This window comes from Lontra canadensis, unplaced genomic scaffold (assembly GCF_010015895.1).
Source record: "Lontra canadensis isolate GAN:19392208 unplaced genomic scaffold, GSC_riverotter_1.0 scaffold2, whole genome shotgun sequence".
Classification (NCBI taxonomy): Eukaryota; Metazoa; Chordata; class Mammalia; order Carnivora; family Mustelidae; genus Lontra; species Lontra canadensis.
Genome location: NW_022630996.1, coordinates 42,622,259 through 42,645,278, shown reverse-complemented (window position 1 = coordinate 42,645,278; position 23,020 = coordinate 42,622,259).

Below are 23,020 nucleotides of genomic sequence, written 5' to 3'. Positions count from 1 at the left end.
TGCTATTTCAACAGAAACCACTAGTTTTTGGAGGAAGGGAGCAGGCTTCCCTCCTGGGACAGCTGATTTTCTCTGGTTTCTGTTGTTCCATCTGTGCCCAGTGCCAAACTCTCTAGAGGGGGTAATGTATTTCATAGTGCCCCCTCTGTGGGGACGGAGAAATCTGCCAGCCTCGTCTCACACTCATTCCAACCCAAGCCTCCAAGAATTAAAACCAGTTGGCAATTTCTTGGGAAAGGGAAATTGTCTCTTAAATCTGCAAAAGGGAAAAGTTTTTTGCTTCATGTTTTTGGGGTTTTTTTTGTTGTTTCTTATGGTGGTTCCGTTCACAATGGAAACAAAACAAAACAAAACAAAAAACCTCCCAATGACGGTCCTGGCATTTGTACCCCATGTGGACTCTGCAAGCACCAAGGAGGAAAGGCAGGAGCTCGTTCCATGAGGCAGCCTGCTAGTTTCATTTGCCACCACGGTTTTCCCATCTGCTAAGGGACCGGCCCAGACAATTTTCCATGTATAATTCACAGTCCTTTGTAATTTCGGCTCAAGCAGAATCAACAGCTTGATGGAAATGCCATGGCGAGGATTCAAAGTGTGGCACTCCCATCTTCTGTCCTTGCTCCACACCAGTGCGGGCCCTTTCCGGCACACTCCTCTCTGTCCTGCTCTCTGAGTCTCTGCTTCTCTCTTGCTCCCTACCATGTTTCAAGGCCACCCAGTGCTTCCCGGTCCTTCCCCTTTTGGAAGCCCAGTATCTCTGCCTTGCAAATGTCCTGCCACAGACCATTGTCAGGGCCCGTGAGCTCATTGTGGCCCCCACCCCCACTTCATCTGGCCGGGGCTGAGATGGATGCTCAATTTGCATTATTTATGTCTTTGCTTGTATTCGGGTGATGTGCTTGTGCTTAACATAGGTAAAATTCTGCTGACATGGGGAATTCATTTGGTTTGAGATGCTCAAAAAGTGGGGCGGGAGGCGACCTGGTTTGTGTAAATTCACAAGCTATCAGACAGCTTTGCTTTCTTTTCCCTGAGACTCGGAAGATGGCTCCACATGAGAGTTCTTTGGATTATACTTGACAGTCAGGTGAGCTCTGCTGCTTAAAGAGCTTTGGTTCCATTTGGGCTGTCAGTCTTCCCCCTTCAAATAGGGCAGGGTGAGGGACAGAGGTGCATTTTGAAGTTCAAATGCAAGCCTGTCCCTGTGTTGCCACTATACCCAGAGAATATCAGAGCCAGGAGGCCTGAGAGCATCTCATTCGATCTCTTCCTTCTGTAGAGGAGGCCACTGAGACTGAGAAGCAGGAGGTGGCTGGCCAGACGGTGAGCCACAGGATATCATGTGACTCAGTCCTTAAATTCCTTCCAATGACACGTGGTTACAAGGGGACAGGCACCCTTCCAGGCGCTTTACTTATTGTCTCATTTAATCGCCATGAAAGACTCAGACACTAGGACTTGTTGCTATCCTTCTCATTTCACAGAGGAGGAAACTGAGGCACAGAGAGGTTGAGTAATTTGTCCCAGGTCGCACAGTACTGAGTAGCAGAATTAGAACTCAAAACCCAGGGAGCCTGGCTCGAGAGTCCCTGATCTAACCATGGGGTTCCTCTGTCCTAAAGCCTCTCTGAGCTGATTACAGAAGGGTGCCCAAAGCCCTCACTTTGCACCACAAGGCCTGCTATGATCCTGCCCCTTCTGTCCCAGCTTCATTTCTGCTACTCCTCAGAATACAGCGCAGGGCTGGGAAAGGCAATCTTATGCATTCTGTCTTTCAACCCCTGCTTGGCCACAGAAGAATGGGCCTTAGGCCTGGAACATTTCCTTACCAAGACATGGGGAGCCCACACAGCCTCTGTGGGAGTAGCCTGCCATGCTTCAGACTCACCATGTACCCCTTTGTACCACCAGGCACACACATCAGTTGGCCCTCAGGCACACCCCAGCCTTCTGTAGTTCAGACCCCAGGGGAAGGGAGAGGGTCATAGTATTGCAGCATGAAATGGGGGGGGGGACAGTGAGGTCACACTGTTCATGTGGGCTGCAGGGGGGCTCTGTGGCCATGGGGGACAGGACACATAGCAAGCGTCTGGATCTTCCACACACCCTCAACAGAATACTCATCACATCAACTCGGGCTTTCTTACCTCCCTAGCTGAGCGCCGTCCTAGCCCATTTTCTGATGTCATAATCACCACTTAGGGCTCAGGTGATAGATAACACAAGCAGCTAACTCCCCAGTGGCCCAGGTATGAATCTACGTCCTCTGTGGCATGGGGCAGGAGGAAAGGACCCAAAGAAAGGGCCAGTTCCTCCTCCCAGGGTCAGGAGGTGCTCGGGCTAAGGATAACTTCCTCAGCTTCACCTTGACCTGACTTTCCTACAATATCGGAGCAAGGGCGCCATCTCATTGTCACACCTGCTGAATATTATGAGGCAAATATCATGAATATTATGAATTTATTATTGAAAGACAAACTGCTTTTTATGACTTATAATAGGACACTTTGTAGTATTACATTACAATAGTAAGAGGCAATAGTGATTTTACGAAAGAAACTCCTAGGAGATAGTTCTTAAGTTCTATCGATGACATATATTTCATATACATAATTTGGACACGACTCTACGTCATGGTATATCAAACTATAATTGATAACTACATTCTCTAAGCCAGTAGTTTTCAAATATCAGTTCATAAGCAAAGCTTTCACAGACCCACAAAATTTTTTTTGTGACAAAGGTATAATGTGTGTGTGTGTGTGTGTGTGTGTGTGCTTATAAATTTGTAAATGTCCTTTCTTGGGAAGCAATGTCACTTATTCCAAAATGGTAGGCTCTTGTTTTTTTTTTTTTTTTTTTTAATTATCGAGGGCAAGATGAAAGGACAAGAAATGCTCTTTCTTCTGTGAAATAACAGTGTTGTCCTATTGGGAAAGTCTCAGATACCGTATTTCAATTTCTTCATTTTTTTGATATTTTATTAGATTCTTGGTTTATTTACTGTATTTAATGAACAGATTCAAAAGCTAAGTGACCTCTGTGCCACCTCACTGAGAAGATGATCTGTGCCCTAAGCCCTCCGGTCCAGATCACTGCTCAGAGGTCGTGGGGCTTAGTGCTCTGTGTCTCTGGCAGCCTCCTCCTCAGAGCCCTGCCCCCACCCAGGCTCTCATGCTCTCAGTTCGAGGTGAGCCCATCCTGATGTTGGTCTTGCAACAAGGGGCCTGTAGCCCAAATGACCTTCCCCTTTTCTACCCTTTCAGCCCTGGGTATCACCTCCTAGTTGGAGGGAGGTATAGGCAGCTGCAAGACTTTGCTGCAATACTTTTCTTAGGGCTTTGGCATTACAACCCAGGGCACTCATTGCTCCAAAGGGTGATTTCCTACCACGGTATTTCAGAAAGAGAGGCCAAGGGTGGCAATATGCTCCAGGCAGCATTGGAGAGCTAGGCTTGAGCACTTCAAGTTAGAGCCCTCAGGGGCCCTCCTGAATGCCTGTCCTTGATCCAACCCAGCTGCTGGAAACACCAGAATACTGGGAGACCAAAAACCTCTTCCATTTCATTAAGAGGTGGATATTCAGTAACTTTTGCTTTTTGTATTTAATCATCTAAAGCAAAGTTTGTAAGAATTAAATGGTTATTTGTTAAATATCAATGGTAGAATTTTTTAAAATACAGCATTAGAAGTAGAATGAATTAAAATATCCACTCCAAATAACACACATATTTTTGCTACAAAAAAGTAAAGTAGTATTCAATAACAACATTTAAGCATAAAAATCCATTCTAGTAGGATGAAATTATGGAGGATGAGTAGAAAATAAATGAATTATGAAAACTTAGAAAAGTAAAGAAACATAAAATTTCAAGAGTTTCTGCATTTAAAAAAAAAATAATGAGCTGGGTATCACCTGCTCTGGTTCTTAGATTCTGTCCATACATTTGAAAGGATACTGTAGGGACAGCTGGGTGGCTCAGTCATTTAAGCAGCCGACTCTCATTTTCAACTCAGGTCATCATCTCAGGGTCCCAGGATAGAGCCCCATGCCTGGCTCTGGGCTCAGCAGAGAGTCTGCTTGGGACTCTCCCTCTCCCTCTGCCCCTTCCCCTCGGCGTGTACTCTCTCTCTCTCAATCAATCAATAAATAAGTAAAGTCTTAAAAAAAAAAAAGGATAATATAACAGCTTTATTTTTTAATGTCAGTATTTAAAACATACCAGAAATTCTGTTCTCTGTAACTGTTAGAATTTGGGATGAAACCATTTAGATGTCAGCCTAACCGTGTGACCAGGGTACACAAGTTTCAAAATCCTTTCAGGGGAGACACAAGCACAAGAATTTGAAAAACCCTTGAAACCCACCACTCCTCCTGCTCTTAGACCAGGAATTCCTTCTGGCGCACAGCCCTTCTCTGAGGTGTTCAGTGTGCATGGCAGGGAGCCCCCCACCTCCCCAGTGGTACCATCCACGGCCTCTGCCCGAAGCCCTGAGGTGGCAGGTGTCTCCTTCTCAAGGTCAGTTGTTCATGCCTTTACTTAATGAATATCTTCTTGAAAATGGAAACGGTTAGGATGGCCTCGCACCAGCATTAGACGTACACAAAAAAAGGAGTATTTCGGAAGGTAGTTCAGTGTTCCAAAAATTGAATTCTATTCTTAATTAAGATAGCTTCTTTGTTCTCTGGCAGGACCCCTGAAAAAGTGGACTGAAAGCCAGTTCCTAAGGAGGTCCATGTCAGAAAATACCTCCTTATTACTGGTGGGAAAGAACACACGCACACACACTCAAGTAAGACAAGCGATGAGTCATATCAGTATTCCAGATCTGTCACTCCGTGGCCCCAGACTTTGCAAATGCTCCGAAGATTATGTGTACATGCACTTCTGATCTGTAGATGATTTGCCTGCCGTAGTCTGACCAGCTCTGTTGAACAGAGTTGGCTATATTTTGGGGGGCTTAGAAGATGACATTAATATTGCCCATATTTATTACAGAGAGGGGACACAGTTGCAAGCTTCATTTCTGAGCTGTGAGGTCTCAGTCGTGTTTGTGCTGTTCTTCGATCGATGTGTTAAACCCGGCAAGCTTCTTGCAAAGAGATTTTTTTTCCTCTCGGTTATGTATTTATATCCATCTGCCTTCCTTAACCCACATGCACTCATTTGCACACTCTTGCACACCTTAGTGTGATTCTTGCACACCACTATCCTTTCTTTGATTGTTCAAAGAAAAACCCTTGGGGGATGAAAACTCACTATTCCTTCCTGAATAGCACATGAGGCCTGGCTCCTCTGGGGGGGTAGATGGGTGGGATGCAATCTACAATCTAGTTTTTTGCTTCTTTGCATTTTGTTTGGTTTTCAGCAATCAGAGAGCCAGCCCCTGTCCTTGCACAGTGATAACTTAAAGCAGCAAAAGAGATCTGGTCCACTGTTCTCAGAAGCAGACTCTAGGCATCATGGAACCTGAGGATTTCTGCTTGTCCCTTTATTAACTCACCCATTCAACAAATATTTATCGACCGCCTATAATATGCAAAGCCCTGGGCCAAGCGAGAGGCAGAATTATCTGTACTCCATAGATTCTGAGCCATGCATTTTTCAACATCTTATTGTCTCTGAATTTGGGCTGTTTCCATGGCAATGCCTTTTTTGCTCAGTGGTACCCAACGTGATTCCATGCCCTCCGACCAATGGCCTCTTAGATTTGACAGGATACTACATTGTCTTCAACTTCTCTGCTTTCACCGAAAGGAGGAATTTGCAAAATAAGAGAAGGTAAAACTCCTAAACTGGCCGACTTTCCACTTACCAGCTCTTGCAGGGAAAAAAAAAGAGAGAGAGAGAGAGAGAGAGAGAAAGAGAAGTCCTGGATCCTTGTGTGATTTGAAGATGATCTGTGTGTTTCGTTTACTCACACCGTCCCTGGCCTGAGAAACAGATCATAACTGAGTGTAGATTATATATTGTTGTTATTCTGTGGTTCTTAAATTCACAAATGACTTTTTTATGGCTATAGAGTGAGGGTGTGTGTCTGTGTGGGTGTAGGGCTTCCTACCAAGAAATTTATTTGGGAAATTGATTTTTGATCCGTTGTTGAAGCCATAATTGGAGGAGATGGTTTCTGAGGCTACCTCGATAGTATGTCAGCAGGAACTAGTTAGCATTGTTTTTAACAGAGCGAAAGAAAGGTTTTTCTGTTAATATTATTCATTCAAACGTTTTTCGAGTCCCTGTGGTGGGTCTGACACTACAAAGCACTGTTAGGGGACAGAAATGAATGGGGTATTACTTTTGCCTTCACAAGACTTGCAACCTAAAAGAAAAGGGAAATCTGTAAACTACGAACGTTCACACAAGGAAGAATATAAGTCAGGTATTCAAGACCCAGGGATATGTACAGGAGATCTGTAGATCACCGCACAGCAGTACAATGACTTCCAAATAAAACAAAACAAAGGTTCCTCCGTTTCCCCTGAAACATGGCTACATCAGAGACAAAGACCCCAGGGGATGCTGAGAACAATGTCCCAAAGCAGCCTTTCCAAGGCTGGCACAGAGGAAGGGGAGGGGAGGACTATTTATTTTGGAAACTTCATCATCAGCCCAATTCTTTATGCCTCCTAAGACTGCTGTCATGGCTTTCTATCTGAGGATAGGTCCTATCAGTAACGAGCTTACGTCCCTCCTCTCATCCCAAGAACTTGTCCTCCTTCTTCCCTGCTCGGCTTCCCCCTGACCCTCTCAGTGCTCTCAACCCTTTGCAGAATCCTACCCCTTCAATCTCCTCATACAACGCTACCTTCCCTTTTTTTGAACTCCAAGCTCTTCCAGGCAGGAACTGAGCCTGTGTGACAGAGAGCAGACCCCCCAAATAAATGTTGTATCAAGGAGGAAAGAAAGGAAGAGAAAGAAGAGCAGACAACCACTCTTCTTGATTCTGTGAGTTTACTAACCTGAGGGGAATTTGGGACGGACCACCAGCAGGACATGGTAGCTTGGACAGCAGAGAAAGTCCCCCTTTGGGCTTCCCTCCTAGAAGTATCCGGGAGCAGTGACTCTCAACCGAAGCTTTTGCCCGCAGCGCATGTGACAGTTGATTTTCACAGGAGTGACAGATGGGTGGGGACCCAGTCAACTCACCCAGAATCCTCAGAGTGTTGACTTTCAAGTTACTTTTCTCTCCTGGTGTGCAAGTGATTAAAAGTGGAGTGATGGAAAGAGATGATATTGAATCCACTCTCACTTATGGGGGGAAAGGCCAGTAGCTTGCAAATTTTGCTCTTTTATTGTTAGTAATGGATTTCTTGAGAAGAGCCCTTTTGTAGACACCCCCCACACACACCACCAGCAGCGCCCTTCCCAGCACACTTCCCACTAGGTCTTACCTGCCCCCCCACCTCCCACCCAGGTCAGATGCAGAAGACAGAAGACATGCCAAAGCGGCAGGAACTCTTCCCTCACCCAGTATCCAAAATGGTACCCAGCTTTCTTCTTTTAACTCCTAAAATACCGATAAACCTGTCAACCTTTTGTTGACAGGTTTATTGATGATACCTGTTTAACGAGAAGATCACCCACACTAAATCTGTTCATCTTATTGAAAAATAAGACACGCAAAGCCCTTTATTTCCAGTATGCTCAGGTTTTAGCTGCTTGATTCGTAAACCATCAGGTCCTTTAATAATTCTGGGGAAATGAACTGGCTCCTTGCCCTTCAGCAGTGATGTGGAGATGCTCATGTTACAGTCTGATTTTCCCATCCTTCTCAGCCACGGGCGCCCTTACCGTTACACCACACCGTGGTGGTCACAAGCTAGATAGGGTTGCCAGATTCAGCATGTAGAAGTACACAGTCTTCCCGACTAAATTCACGTTTCAGTTAAGCAACAAATAATTTTTTTAGTATGTCTTATGCAAATGTGGGACGTACACATACTAAAAATTATTTGTTGTGTATCTGCAATTTGAATTGACCCAAGCATTTGTATTTTATCTGGCAATCTTATCATCAGAGACCATTGCTTGGGATTCACCAAACACTTTTATATCCACCATTTCTTCTGAGCAAAGGGATTGGAAGTAATATATTAACGGTAGCAGCTCACACACTGGGCAGTCTATCAAAGGAGAAGGATGTGAGACTTCCTAGCATCTCAGAAATCCCATAAGGGCACAGGTCCAATTTGCCTGTGAGAAAGGAGACCAGCCATAGTGATAAGGGAGAAGGGAGGCAGTGGGCAGGGAGGTAACAGATCTAAGAGGGGGCAGAGCCTCTTCCGGGGACCACGACATGCCAGGCTACCCAGATTGTCACGCCAGGAAGAGCCAACTCTGTTAAGTCCTGCTCCTCCTTCCCAAGTCTCCAGGAAAGTAGAGAACATGACAGAGCTTTGGAAACTCTAATATTCAGACAGAAGAACTCAACTGATTTTCCGCTTTCTTCCCTTTACCTCTTGGGCCACGACTTTGACACAAGTTCTCATAAAGCCTTGGCAAGTTTCTATACGTGAGAAGTGGTTATAGGTACCTTGATAAGTTCAAAGAAACAGTTAAATCTGAGTGTGGATCATTTAATCACAGTATCTGGAATACTTAAACATGGTACATATTATCTCCACCCCCCCTTTTTTTGTGGCCTCAAAATTTGATCCAAGTCTGGGAGTTAAAAAGTCCCATTTTGTGTAATCAGGTTCTGGTTGAACATGATTGCTGAATTATTTTAAATTGAAGACACATGTCTGGAGGCTGAGCTGTATGTATTACTTCAGGATGGGTGTCCATTAGGTCTTATCCGCAGGGGCTATCTTCAACTTTTGCCACATTCAATGCATTCTTTATACATCAGTATTTGCACAACGGTGAATCATATATAAGGGAAAATTGGAGGGAATATGGTACTCGTTAAAGGGTGATTTTTTGAAATTATCTTGAATGCATTATTCAGACCCACTTCCAGTCTCCCCTGCTAAGGGTCCCAGGGCTGGCTGGAAATTTTCTGGAGGGAAAGAAAAAAAGAATATTTTAAAGACAACAACAATGCATACATAAACAAAAGCCTGCGGTTGTGCAAGACCCTTTCGCAAGGCTACATCTCTGGAAACTTTACAACTGAATCAACATTTACTTTAACTCCTTGTCAGCCCCCAACACTTGAAGTGTATTAATTGCGGACCTAAATTGTTGCTGCGGCCCTGGGCTTTTCCCCTCTGAATGCATGTGTCCCTGAACTGAGACTCCGGTTAGACTTCACTTCACAGGGGCAGACAGTTGATTTTGTAAATTGTTGCATCATGTCAAGAGCTCCGGAAGGACTTGCAGGTCGCTGGCTCTCCTGGAGGAGCCTCGGGGCTGAGGGAAAGGCGAAGGCTGAATCAGTCCCACGGTCAGACTGCACCAAACACGTCCCCCTCCCCACCGCCAAGGGACATCCTCCATAGGAAGAGCTGGGGCATCTCGAGCACGGTTGTTGGTTCTCACTGCTTTAGTGCCGTATAATTCCCACACCGCAGAATTTACTCGTTCAGAGTATACAGCTCAATGATGAGCAAATTTACAGAGTTGCACAACCCCGGCCACAACCCAATTTTAGAACAATCCCATCATCCCAAAAGAAACCTTGTGTCCATTTGCAGCCATTCCTCGTTCCCACCTCCAGCCGTTAGCAGTCACTAAGCCACTTTCTATTTCTACAGATTCACCTTTTCTGGATGTTTCATATAAATGGAGCCATATAATATGTGGGTCTTTTTGTGGGTTTTTTTGGGGAGGGGTCTGGCTTCTCTCACTTGCTGTAACTTTTGGGGGCTCATCCATACTGTAGTATGTATCAGCACTTTGTTTTTTATTTTATTTTATTTTATTTTAAGGTTTTATTTATTTATTTCACAGAGAGAGATTGCAAGTAGGCAGAGAGGCAGGCAGAGAGAGAGAGAAGCAGGCTCCCCGCTGAGCAGAGAGCCTGATGTGGGGCTTGATCCCAGGACCCTGAGATCATGACCTGAGCTGAAGGCAGCGGCTTAACCCACTGAGCCACCCAGGCGCCCCGGCACTTTGTTTTTATTGCTGGAAACTATTCCATCGTACAGCCCCCCCCGCCTTTTCGTTCAAGCAGCCATCATGACATGTCTGTCATAAATCAGCAGACATTTGTTTGGATTGTTTCTGCATTTAGGCCACTATGAAAAATGCAACTGTGAACATCCATGTACAAATGAGTATTTTAAAATGAATTTGGAAAACATAAAATAAAATGAATGTGAATGTTAGTGTCATCCGCAGTAAACCAGGATTTGCTTTGGATTCATGTAAGGTTAAGTTACCCAGGCTTTCGTTCAAGCCACCTTTTCGAACATTCCAGAATAAAGTAAGCTCCCGAGTACTTTAAGAAATTGTTATCAAGAGTGAGAACCTTAGTAAATCCAGGACATGAAGCAGTTAAGAGAAAGGGAAAAAATCTGTAACTTCGGAGACTAAAAGCTACCCACACATGCCGGTCGCATAACCCTTCCTTCTGGCAGCCTCGACGCACGCAGCCTGATTTCTGAAAGTCCTGCTGTCTTAAATAACGTGCAGGCTACTCAGGGAGAAGTGAAGTTGGAAGTGGCAGGGAGGTGAACAGGTCATAACACGGGAACAGAGTTGTCAGGCTTTGTTTATTTTCCTGCCTTCTAAGGCTTCAGCGACTGATAGGAGACACTGGCAATTCCGTCATCGAGGAATGAGCCCTGCACATGATGGGGAAGCAGCTCTATGGAAAAATGCCCTTGCACGTTGCCCCCCAATCACCCATGTAGAGCCGTGAAAGACCCACATCATGAGAAATCCCTTTCCAGGAATCATCATAGAAAGCAGGCATATAAAAAGCCAAATGGTTTCTAGAATGTGCTACTGATCAAAGTCAAGCCCAGCATTCTGTCCTGGCATGTCACTAACCTTCTCTGTGGCCTTGACCAGGTCACTAACCTCGCTGGGCACTGGTTTTCTCACTGCAGAACAAACCTGTTGACATCCTGATTCTTGCCTATGGTTGTTTGTTTGTTTGTTTGTTTGTTTTCTCCATTCAATATTCTGCTTCTCTGGTGACTTTGAAAACTTCTACTTTTGAAACCCACATTTAAAAAGTTAAACCAGTATTATCATCCTGTTAGCAATCAGCTTACTGATGTCAAGAGACACGATCTGGAACGCCAACTGGTGAATAATTAGCATTTGGAACACAATTTTTTTGAATGCCACACAGCGTCCCAGTGGCACTCCAACACTATTTGCAGATAGGAAAATTGTTGTTGATTTTTCAACATATTCTCTTGCAAGTCGTTTAGCTTCTTTTGTATCAGAGTTGGGAATTAAACCAACATTTTAGGGCTTCCAGACCTTTATTGTATCAATTAATCCGTATTGCCTGGGAGCAAAGAAAATAATCATTCAAGGGCCTGTGTAAAATAATCCACCATAAAACAAAAACAAAAACAAAAAACCTCTGACTCACTGGCCAAAAAAAGCCAATTTTTTCCCCCTTGTTTTTGTTTTCCAGTTTCGGTTCTTATTAGAATGGTGAGATCTTGCTGGAGAAAGTGGTTGGAGGGGGTTACGTTTCCACAATAGGTGGTAAGGCTCTGTTCTCCCAAGAAGAAAGAATATTCCCTGCTGAAAAGAATGCCAGCCAATCTTTTACCCCTTCTTCCTTGGTTGCCTGTGGTCTGTCTCTCACCCAGGAAACAACGTGACATCTCCTACCCAGGCTCTCAGACACACAGCCAGCAGTTTAAGGTTGACACTGCTTTCATTGGGACTTTCAAGTACATCTCCCGGTGGGAGTAGCACTCTATGGGGCTTACAGAGTCTCCTGTCCTTTCAACTGCTCCCTACAGAGCTTTCCAGAGCCCTGGCATTCTGACTGTTCTTCAAAGCCAGTGACCAGCCCCATAGTGAAAGAAATCTGGGGACAGATGGTATGAAATTGAAATCATATCATCACTAGCCTCTCCCAAATGCTGGCCTGTTACTTTGGCGGAGCTCCACAAAGCTCCATGGCACTCATGCTGATCTGATGGAGGCCTGCGTCTTGAATGTGGACGCCTGAGCATCAGGGCTGGTAGAGAGGGGGCCCAATAAAGAGGAAATTGCATTAATGTCGTGTGGTCCCTCCACGGCACTCAGAACCACATGTGCATTTGAAGAAGTCCACACGTCACCAGACAAATGAGGTCTCTTTTCACTTACAGACCCATCTGTTGTTGAAGAACAACCCCGTAGCAGGGAGAAGCCATTCTCTGTTGGAAAGGGAGCCCTGTCCTTGAGATAAAGACAGCTGTAAAGATTTGTTTTGGTTTGGTTTTCCGATTTTTGTCTTTGAATTTAGTGGAAAGGTCATCTGGTGAGGTCCTCTGAAACAAGTCCACAGCATGGTGGGGAGACCCCGACTTTCTCTTTGGATTTGCTCTGGATGAATTAGCAAGTCATCAGTGGAGGGGACAAAGTGAGAGCAGGAGGAAAGTTCTTGGCACACCCTGGAGGGAGGGTGGGGATTCACAGAGAAGCCTACAGGGTGCTGGTCCCACTCCTCCCAAACGCCAAACTGTCATCCATGCCCCCAACAGGGTCTGGAAGCAATCAGGATGATTTGGTCGCTGGCAACTCCTAGCCCGATGATATTAGTTTATTTTTATGGTGAAGAATTATACTTCCTCTTTCTTAAATAGCGCAAAACAGTATGAATATTGCATAAGTCTATCAACATAAAAGTATTTTAAATGGCATATTACATCTCTTCATGTTCTTACTCAAAAAAGCAAATGTAATTATTAAGAGATTAATATCTTTTTCTATCCCAGTGTCCTTCCAAAAGGTGGGAGAAAAGCAGGGGGTTTGAGGTTTGATGGTTTGTGTTTAAAAAATCCCTGCCTCTCCACCTATTACTTGAATGATTAAAAACGAGTCTGAGGGGCGCCTGGGTGGCTCAGCGGGTTAAAGCCTCTGCCTTCAGCTCAGGTCATGATCCCAGGGTCCTGGGATTGACCCCCGCATCGGGCTCTCTGCTTGGCAGGGAGCCTGCTTCTCTCCCTCTCACTCTCTGCCTACTTGTGATCTCTGTCAAATAAATAAATAAAAACTTAAAAAAAATTATTAAAAAAAAAAAAAAAAAGAAAAAGAAATAAAAACGAGTCTGAACTTCAGTATTCTTATCTATACAAATCAGCATAATGATGATGATGATGGTGGTGGTGGTGGCAACTTTAAATGATTATTATGAAAATGAAATGCTTCTTAAATTGTAGAGCTCTGATCATAAGTTATTTATTATTATCTGTAAGAGGATAAAAAACCCAGTAAATTCACCAAAGCATCTGGAAAAGGTTTGTCTTTGGTTTGGGCTGGTCATTAGCATGAGATGCAGAGAAAAACTGAAAATACTGAGATGAGCAGGGAGCTGGTTTGAACAACTTCCTTGTCTGCCATTCTCCTTACGATCACCTCTCCAGGACGTCCTCAAGCATACTTCTCTGTGCTTCATACATGGGGAGATAGTCCTGTCAAAGAATTCAAAATCACGTCAGAGAAAATCCCCCTGCCGTCTCTCATCTCTTCCAACACTCTCTCCTTGGAGATCAGACACATTTTCCTGGCAAGATGTTCATTATTCAGATGTTGCTTTGCAATTTCCTTCAATTTCTGCTCTCCTGCAGGTTAAACTACGCCTTTCTTTCAGGATATAGGGAAAACTTTGAAGAATGAGAAATTGGAGTCAATTGTGAATAATGTTCTGGAATAGCACCATCAAAAAATAGATGTTGACAATATCATCTTCATCACGGTCGATTGTAAATGATTCTCACCACTCTCTCACTCATGTTATTGTAAAAAAAAAAAAAATTACTGGAGTCCTGAGTTTCTAAATTAATAAAACCCCTTACTGACAGCACACTCTTCCTCTGATAACTTATTCCCGACACAGACCCATTGTATGAACATCTATTGGTCACATTCCTATGTGGATCACAGTACTGCATGTCTACCCACGGGGTCCGAATTACCCGCACCTCTGTCAGGCAGGGGTACCCGGAGGTTTTCTCTGGTTACTTCACTGGGAGAAGGTGGGAAAGACGGGGCAGGAAACAAGCTGTATGATATTCAACAGAAACTGAGTTTGGACAAAAGGAATCTGATCTGGCATGTTATTTAAAGGACTATATCTTTTAAGGTTGCACACTGCCAGAAACCCATATGAAAGGCACAGTCTTTGGATTGAGTTGGGCCTCATATGGATAAAGTAATGAGATGCTCTTAAAAATTTTCATTTTCATCTGGATGTTATAGAGACAAGCAGTTGCTTTTGCAATCCTGCTAGCAAAGCATTCTGAAGCTTTTCCAGAGGGGGATGGTCGGGGATGCTTCTGAAATGTTGATAAAGATCCCTTGTCTAGATAAAAACAAATATAAAACTTTGCCCGACAACTACAGGCATTTCGTGGACTGCCTTGATTTCAGAGTACAAATACCCGAAGTACTTCTCTTTCTCCTGAATTTACTTCCTTCTTAGCTACTTTTCACATGAATTATGGACATGTTAACCATGGAGTATCTCCTGACCAAAAAAAAAAAACCATAAATAAAAAATAAATAATAAAGAGTCTATGATATTCTTTATGTGAGCAATAGTATTGATAATTAGTATGGTCATATGTGATAAATAGTAACTTTTGTTTCCAAAGCTTTTTTAGCCCCAAATACACAGCAGATGACAAAGACATCACCCCTGTGTTGCCTTTTAAATATTATCAGTTTCATACAAAATAAATCTATTTTCTGGAAAGGATTCCCCGATTCTTTGCTTTCCAGAAAGGATCTATATCTTTGTGTCTTTCTATCTGTTCATTTCTCGGTCATGACTGTAACAAACTCTTTCAGAGAAAAGAAACAGGTAAAATCAGCTGGGGAGAACAATCCCAGTTAGAAAATCCAACATAAAGAGAAGAGCTAAAGCATAAAGTAATTCTTTTCTGTAGCAAATGACTCCAGACTAAATCTCTTCCATAAGAAACAAATTTTCCATGCAAATGAAACCTGGGTTTTATTTTTAAAGTGCAGTGTTCTGTTATTTTTGAATAATGATAGGAGATGTAATATGCCAACATTTCTTCCCATTTTTTTGAGAATTAAGATATATGAAACTCTTTTATAAGGTACATCAAAAGCACATAAAATTCTTTAACATTTTATCAAAGGTTTTCACTTAAATAAATCAACTTTTTGAAAGATGTTATATTATTCTGGAGTGAATAGTTGCATAAAATCATACTCCTCTTTGTTAACAATTTTAAAAAGTATTTCTTAGTATAAAAAAATCAAAAGCATCTCACAGCCAATTTAAACATTGAGAATTAATTTCAAGCAATCAAAAATTATAAAAAGGCATATGTTGGTTTTCATTTTCACCAATTAAATTATGGTATTGAAAATGCCTGGGTCAAGGGATTTCCTCATGCCACAAAGCCTCCTGTGTTATTTACCAAAGAACCAAAAAAGAAAAAATAATTACATTTGGGCAGATTATATAGGCGAGAATATTGTTTAATTGTACTTTAAGTGGAGTCTCCAAGGTGGCTGCTTTATATAAGAAAAGAGGCCACAAACATAAATTTTATAAGTGGACTGTTCTGTGTTTGTAGAGCGAATGTTTCCCTTTCAGAATTACAGATACATAAAAACCATGCGTCTCTGCTGGTGAAAGACCAGTAAACGTTGATGTGTTCTGTAAAAACTTAAATGCTGGAGGCCAATACTCACAAAATTTAATGATCTTTCTGCTAATAAAAGCCAACTTCTTGAAAAAAAAAACTAAATAAAAGAAACAAAACGTATACATTCTAAGTATAGTATTTCCAAATTTCGTAGAATGGAGTGTGTGAAATCACCTACTTTATATTTTTAGTTTGCTCATGTTTTTAAGGTCAATTCTATTCACAGAAATAAATGGGCATGTGAATTACCTATGGATGTGCCTGGGTCATCTTGTCATGCTTTGCTTTGAAGGAAAATAGTTATTGTTTGAAAAAAATGACAGTAAGGTAAAATAAGAATGAGGCTGTTTTTTTAAAGCAAAACAAACAAAAAGAGGTGCGGAGGACAAAGCCCCATGACAGCCCACTTTCTTTTATATATGTTCACTATTACATTCAGGGGTTTTATGCCGTGGGTGCTTGATCAATACCTACAGTGGCCCCCTTACCGATGTGTTGTATGCTAGGTTTCTCTTTCGTTTTTTGGGAACTCAGCTCGACTCTATTAGAATCGAATATTCCACTGGGTGGGAGGAGTCCCTGGCTGGCTCACAAAATTCAGAAAAACCCACAATTTAGCTTGCTCTATGTACGAGTAGTGGTCACGCGGTTGTCAGGTAAAACAGTTGCTATAGAAAAACTCATTCTCCATCCCATCTCAGGGCTTCACTATTTCCACCATGTGGGCCTACGAGTGGCTGAGGGTTATGGGAGGAGGGAGAGACACAGTGGTTAATCTTGATGACTGTGAACTCCTAAACTCTCTAGGATTGTCTAAGAAGATAAAATCATGACTTTCTTACGAATATAAAAAGAACTTGTGTTAGAGATTTTTTTTTTTTAACTGATTAATGAGGGAATAAGTAAGATGATGCCATTGGGCAAAAATTCAAGGAATCACACACATATGGGCAAAAGAGTATGCTGAGATAAATGTACGTAGAACAGCAAAAAGGTCTTTCCATAGAGAGCCATGATCAACCACATTCTAACAGACACGAGTAATCTGCATTTCTACAGATAAGAGTCGTTTTCATTATTACCAGTTTTTTACAATTTGCAGAATTATTTATAAAGAAAAAAAAAGCTGGAAAGCAATGAAAAGGGGAGATAAATGCACGGATGCATCAGAAAGGATGCTCAGTAACTTCTCTTCCATCTGCCATAAATTGTTTCACAAATTTTCCTGACACTGTGCGTAACATCAGAGACTGTCCAGGTCTGTCATATCCCTGATATTGTGAACTGGGGAAGAAATGCTGAATTCCAGAGAGCAATCTGCCACTGTCGATTAGTAAAGTCTGTACCAGGGAGGCCCAAACAGAAACACAATGCAAGCCACAAAGGCAGCCACATGTCATTTTTACCTTTGCTGGTAGCCACTATCCGGGAGGTCCACCCTACTCCCTATTTAAAAAAGAAAGAGAAGCAGTTCCAATTAATTTTAGTAAGATGTTTAATAAACGTATGCCATCATACCATTTCAACATGTAACATATGAAAGAATTAATAAGGCAATTTATATTCTTCTTTCTTTTCCTTGTAGTTACAAACGTTCAAAAGCCTGGGTGTATTTTACACTCACAGCATGCCTTCATTCAAAGTAGCCACATTTCAGATGTTTTACTAGCCACATGTGGTCAGGGGCAACCAGACAGCACAGGTCTACATAAATCAAACATTCATGAGCTAGCAAAGTTTTGCATTTTTCAAAATATTAATTAAAATGTTTAGGTCTATCTCAGCCCTTTCTATCCCCATCCCATTATTTTTTTTAAAGTAGCCGGGTTCTCTGATCTCATTTGGGAACGAAGGATGATCAATGCCCAGGGAAACAATAATTTGAAGTGGTTGTCTAGTGTAGCCCCATGAATTTTCTAATTAGCAACCAGTACTGTTGTCTTTTCCCAGGGAGACCATACTCACCCCTGTGAGGTGAGAGAGAGAGCCAGGAGCGCACAGGGACACAGCGATAACCATAATAATAAACATAATATCGCTTTGCCTGTCACCTGAGTATGACAGCGCCCGTCAAAAAAATTAACTTTTTAATTTTCATATCACCCTTGTGAGGTAAAGAGAGCGGGACATTTCCCATAATCCCCCTTTCACTGAAGAAAGACAAGAGACACTTGGCTTCTTTGTACGGGCATAACTAAGGGGTATCTGCCTCAGTGTCTTGTCTGTTATATAGACCTCAACTGGGCACGAATAAATTCCATTCAGAGTTCTGACTCTGGAAGGGGGAAAGACCCCTCTCCACAGCATCCTTGAGGCTGTGGCAGAACAGCCTCTGCCAGGTGGGTGGGAGGAAGAAGGAAGTGGAGGTGGGCCCCTGCCTCTCTGTGGAGCCAGAACAGGGATGGAGGGGGGGAACTTCCCTCTTTAAACTGACATGTTCAAAATCTCCAAATTTATTTACTGCTTTTTATTGGGACTCCTCCCCGCAGGGATTTCTGAGAAAAGAATGAAAGTCCCAGGGTCAGACAACCCACTGGGATCCCTCATAAAAAACTTTATTTCAGATAGTTCTGGAGTAACACTTGGAATTCTTCCTTTCCTAGCATAGTCTGGTGTTTTATATAATCTGAGCCAGAAGAATAAGCCATAGGGTTGTGTGTGTGCCCGAGTGTGTGTGTGTGTGTGTGTGTGTGTGTGAGAGAGAGAGAGAGAGATAGGCAGAGACAGAGACAGAGACAGAGTCAGAGTCGGAGACAGAGAGAGGGAGAAACAGGGAGAGAGAGAAAAGCCGAAGGCTGCCTTGAGACCAAGACCTAACCCCTTCCCCATTTTCTTAGGACCCAGTGGCCTATAATTGCCTTTCAATCCCCCCACCCCCTCAACCAGCTCCTACCCTCTCTTGAACTTTCAGAAGAGCCTACAAGTCATTCTGCCCCCACCCGTCCAGTCAGCCATTTTGTCCCTCGTGGCTGCCATTTGCAAACCTCAACTCCCTCATGTGAATGGCACTTTTACCACCAGAGCGACAGTCACCCCATTCAACTAGCAATATTCGTCTGTATTTAGCATTAGCTGCTTAATAGTAACCTATTGAAGCCCTAGGCCCCATAATGTTTGAATAAGGAGGGGCAGCGTCCAGAAGAGACAACATGTGCTGAATTCAAGAAGGGGGCTCTTGCTTTCCTACTATAAACAGAATTGATTATAAAACCAGAACCCAGAAAGGGCTCCTCACCCTTCATTCTGGCGTGAGGGGTTTCGTTTCTCTGCAAGGCCTTCTCTGAGTGCTGGCTTCTCCAGGTTTTCACCGCATTCCAGGGAGGGAGATAGAAAAGAAAGCAAACAAAATGCCCCCAAAGGACCCTCTCCTCCCTCCAAAAAGCTTCTATTTTAAATTCTCTGCAGCTTTTAAAACAGTTGGATGGGGCGGTTTCGAGAGTCTGTGGTGGAAGAGAATTCCTGCTTTCTCTAAGGGTGCCCCACTTTAGATAATCCCAGCTGGCCCCGGGACCCCAGCGCCCCAGGCTGGGCCGACGGGCTTTCTTGGCAGTTCCTTCCCAGCACATTCTGTCATGACAGAGTAACTTGTAACAACTGTGTTTTCCATCCCACAAAGAAGAAAGCATGTTTTTGCACTGCTTGCTAACTGCAGGCCAAACCTACGTACTTGTTCCCTGAGCTCTGACGCTAAGAACACATTTCACCAGTGCCTGGGACTTTATAGGGGCGCTTGACTTGCAACCAGGGATCTGTAAGCTCTTGGTGGGGTTTCTCATTCGCCCCGCGGCCATGCCACCAGGTGGGTGGCAAAAGGCAAGCCCCTCTTTGCCAGGTGGGGAAACACAGCAGATGCACAGAACCCAGCAAGCGGTTTTCCCAAGCATATATGGAGGATGTGAGCAGCGAAAGTCAACATTCCTTGCGTGGCTCTGTCTGGTATGGGGCCTTGGGGCCGCTCTGTCCGGAACACACACCACAGGTACCATCTGTGGGCATCAGACCAGCGCTGTTGCCCAGCTCCCGAGCTCTGCACTGGGCAGGCATTTCCCAGCCGTCTGCTCTGCTGCCTGTCTGGTCCGAGGCCGGAGCAGCTGCGGGCAGCCTGGAGCATGGGGACCATGGGAAGAGCAGAATCCCCTCGGCCATCCTCTCCATGATCCCAGGCTGCCTTGCTTGAGCTGCCCGCCTCCGTGAGGCACACTTTCAAACGGACATACTTGAGGCAATTGGCCGTAGAAAGTACTAGACCCAAATGACCTCGCAGGGTTCTTAAGGACAGGACTTGAAGGGTGGGGAGGGAAGTGCCAAATTAGCCGCGGGCGTGAAGGTGATGAGAAGGGCTTCAACCGAGTGGAGGATTAGACAGCCCGGATTTCAAAGTTCTCTGCCTCCTAATGTTACAGCCATTAAAACCAAGAATTTCAGTCCTGCGCCAGAATGCTCTATTTCCTAATACAGATTTCTTACTTGGCAAAAGACTGCTTATAAACATCTCCTCCTCTTCTCTCCAGCTTTCAGAGCTCAACTAAAGCCCATTTTATATTAAATAAGGAACAACGCAGTAGTAACCAAGAGAACTAATGGGTCTGGCCCATCCCCTGCCCATTATTTCATCGCAGCTCTGAACCCAATGAAGCTCTATTAGGAATTCTGCCCTGAACTTGCTACAGAAACTGAGGGAGATCTGGAGCATATGTTTTCAATTCATTTACACTTGACTCATCAAACCAGCCTGTCTTTCTAAAGAGAGCTATTTGATGTTTAAGGAATTATTTCCACCTTTTAAAAAGAAACCTTCTAGAGTCTTTCTCTGTCCACCACGGGGAGCTGCAGAATGCTAGAAGAATAGAAACAGCAGTGCAGGAAGGTTCAGGGACGGTTCAAAACTCAGAACCATGAATTTAGAGAGGGTTCAAAAGTTGGCAAAGTGAACCCTCTCCTCCCTGCCCACAAATAATAAATAACAATCACAACAAGGAAGAGGAGAAAGGGGGAAAGCCCCTGGAAAGCCGTACGTCATCCTGTCTTCAGCCTTACAGCTCTCTCCAATAAAGCAGGGGTTCTTCAGAGGACCTCGGTGGCCCTGCCTGCGGGGAGCCCCGCTTGTCTTCCGTCGTAAATTACCTTGCCGGGGATAAGCTTTCCTCCAGGTCCACCAGACAGGCAGCTCTGCAAGACCCATCACCCGGCTCTGGGCTGCTTAAATTATCCTTCATCTGGTTGTGACATCTGAAAAGCTTGAGGGAGAACGATCACCCCCAATCTGACCTTCCCATACCGCTAGGGTTTTCTTTCTTATAAATGACTGCACCACCAGAAATAGACATGATAGTGTCCAGTCTGGGGGGAGGGAATAGAGCTTTGTGTACGCACAGCTCAACAAACAGTATGATGTTTTCAGACTCATCCACTCTACACTGAAGATGTCTTTTTCATTTTCTTTTTTTTTTTTTTTCATTGAGGTGTGACCCCCGGTCCTTTCCTCATTGGACACAGCCATCCTGAGGCTTCCGATCACTAAGTAAGGAAGTGAGGGAGGGCTGGATGGAGACTTAAGTCTCCCTTCATTTGCTGCAGCTTTCCGTCCATATTCAGATGGCTCCGCACACAGACGGCCACGCGCCTGCAGCCATCTGAGGACCTCGACTCTTTGAGCACCTTGAAATGTGATCAAGCCTTGAGAGCAGGTACCAGGCCAAGAGAAATAGCTCTTACCCATAAACAGTTCCACAGTAAATCAGAAAGCCTTTTCTTCCATATGTCACCTGACAAGTTTAATTTGTCTGCTTTGACAGAACTGTGGCGAGCAGAGTGGACCATTGGTGAAATTAGAATGGGCCTTTGTGATGAAGGGCAGGCCATCAGGCGTGGGAGGCCACTGCGAAGTGTACACGCAGCCGGCATCGCACACGTGCCTGTGGGCTAGCTCCGTGGGATGGCGCAGAAGTGAAGGGAACAAAGGTTTCTGGCCTCACAGGTTTGGGGCACAGCTAGCCAACGGGCAGACACGGGAACAGTCCTACTGTCCGAGAAGTGTAACTTCTTTGTTTCCTCGTGTGCTTCTCCTTGGAATTCTGTCTTTGTCATAAATGCAAGGAAATGACATAGGTCCATTCATTTTCGGTTCAGCTTTTTATTTCTGAAACACAAGATTTACACCAGAGGCAGGGAAAATGCATTCTCTCTGATGTCCGCACCTCCCGTAGGGGAAGCCAGTGGATTTATTAGTGTCAGGTTGGCTCACCCTGGATCGAGTCATACAATTTGTTGTGAAAGGAAGAGCTCTTTACCTGGAGAAGGAACCCACCTTGATCCGGCCAGCAAAATGGCTTTTGAACACCTACACTTTCTTTATTTAGGAAGAAGGATCCTGGTTGCTAGCTCTGAAGCTGAGCCCTCCCTTCCCTGAACCAGCTGGGACGCCCTATTACCATGGCATCGAAGAAGAGATTAGCTTCGCTTCTGGATCTCCATGGAAAGTACACATTTAATCCTTCCCTCTGGAGTAGGAGTAATCTCCCCAGCGTTGCAGATGAGTACATTGAGACTTGGACAGAGATCAAGTCATTACCCCAAAGCCACCGTGTGGCAAGACGCACATTCAATTTGCCATGGGTGAGATACATACACCTTAATTCCTTATTTTTGCCCATTTCCTCCTTTCTCTTTTAATACAAGGGATGTGTAATACACATACATGAAAGCACATAACCCTTCAGCTCTACACATTCAGCCTCTGGATCAAGAAAGAGATCGTTTCCAACCCGCAGGCCTCCCTTGCGCCCTCCTTCACGACTCACCGACCCTTCAACGATTACACTCCTTTTCCCTGTCTGTGCCTGGGCCCAGGGCGGCGGCTATCATGTTTGGTTCTGTGTGCGTGCTGTGGAAGCCGCCCCCCTGGGCTGAAATCCTGCCATACCTTTCACAAGTCGCTTCACTCCTCTGTCTCAGTTTTCTCAGCTTTAAAATGGGGGGATTCTCAGAACTACCACACCCGGTTACGGTGGAGGTTAAATGCTACAGGACATCTAAAGAAGCGAATAGAAAAGCTCAGGGCTAGAGCTTCAGGAGGCACCAGCTACTATTCTTGCTGGAACGTTTGCTGCCCCTTTCAGAGACTCTCCACAGTAGACAGAAGATCTGATACTAGAGCAAGGAGGAGGAAGACGGAGGAATTCCCGGCAACCCGTCTCTAGGTTTGAGAGAGGATTCGAGCCGAACAGGATGGGGAAGAGCTTCTCAGTTGCCCAGAATCCAGTGTTGAGTAAA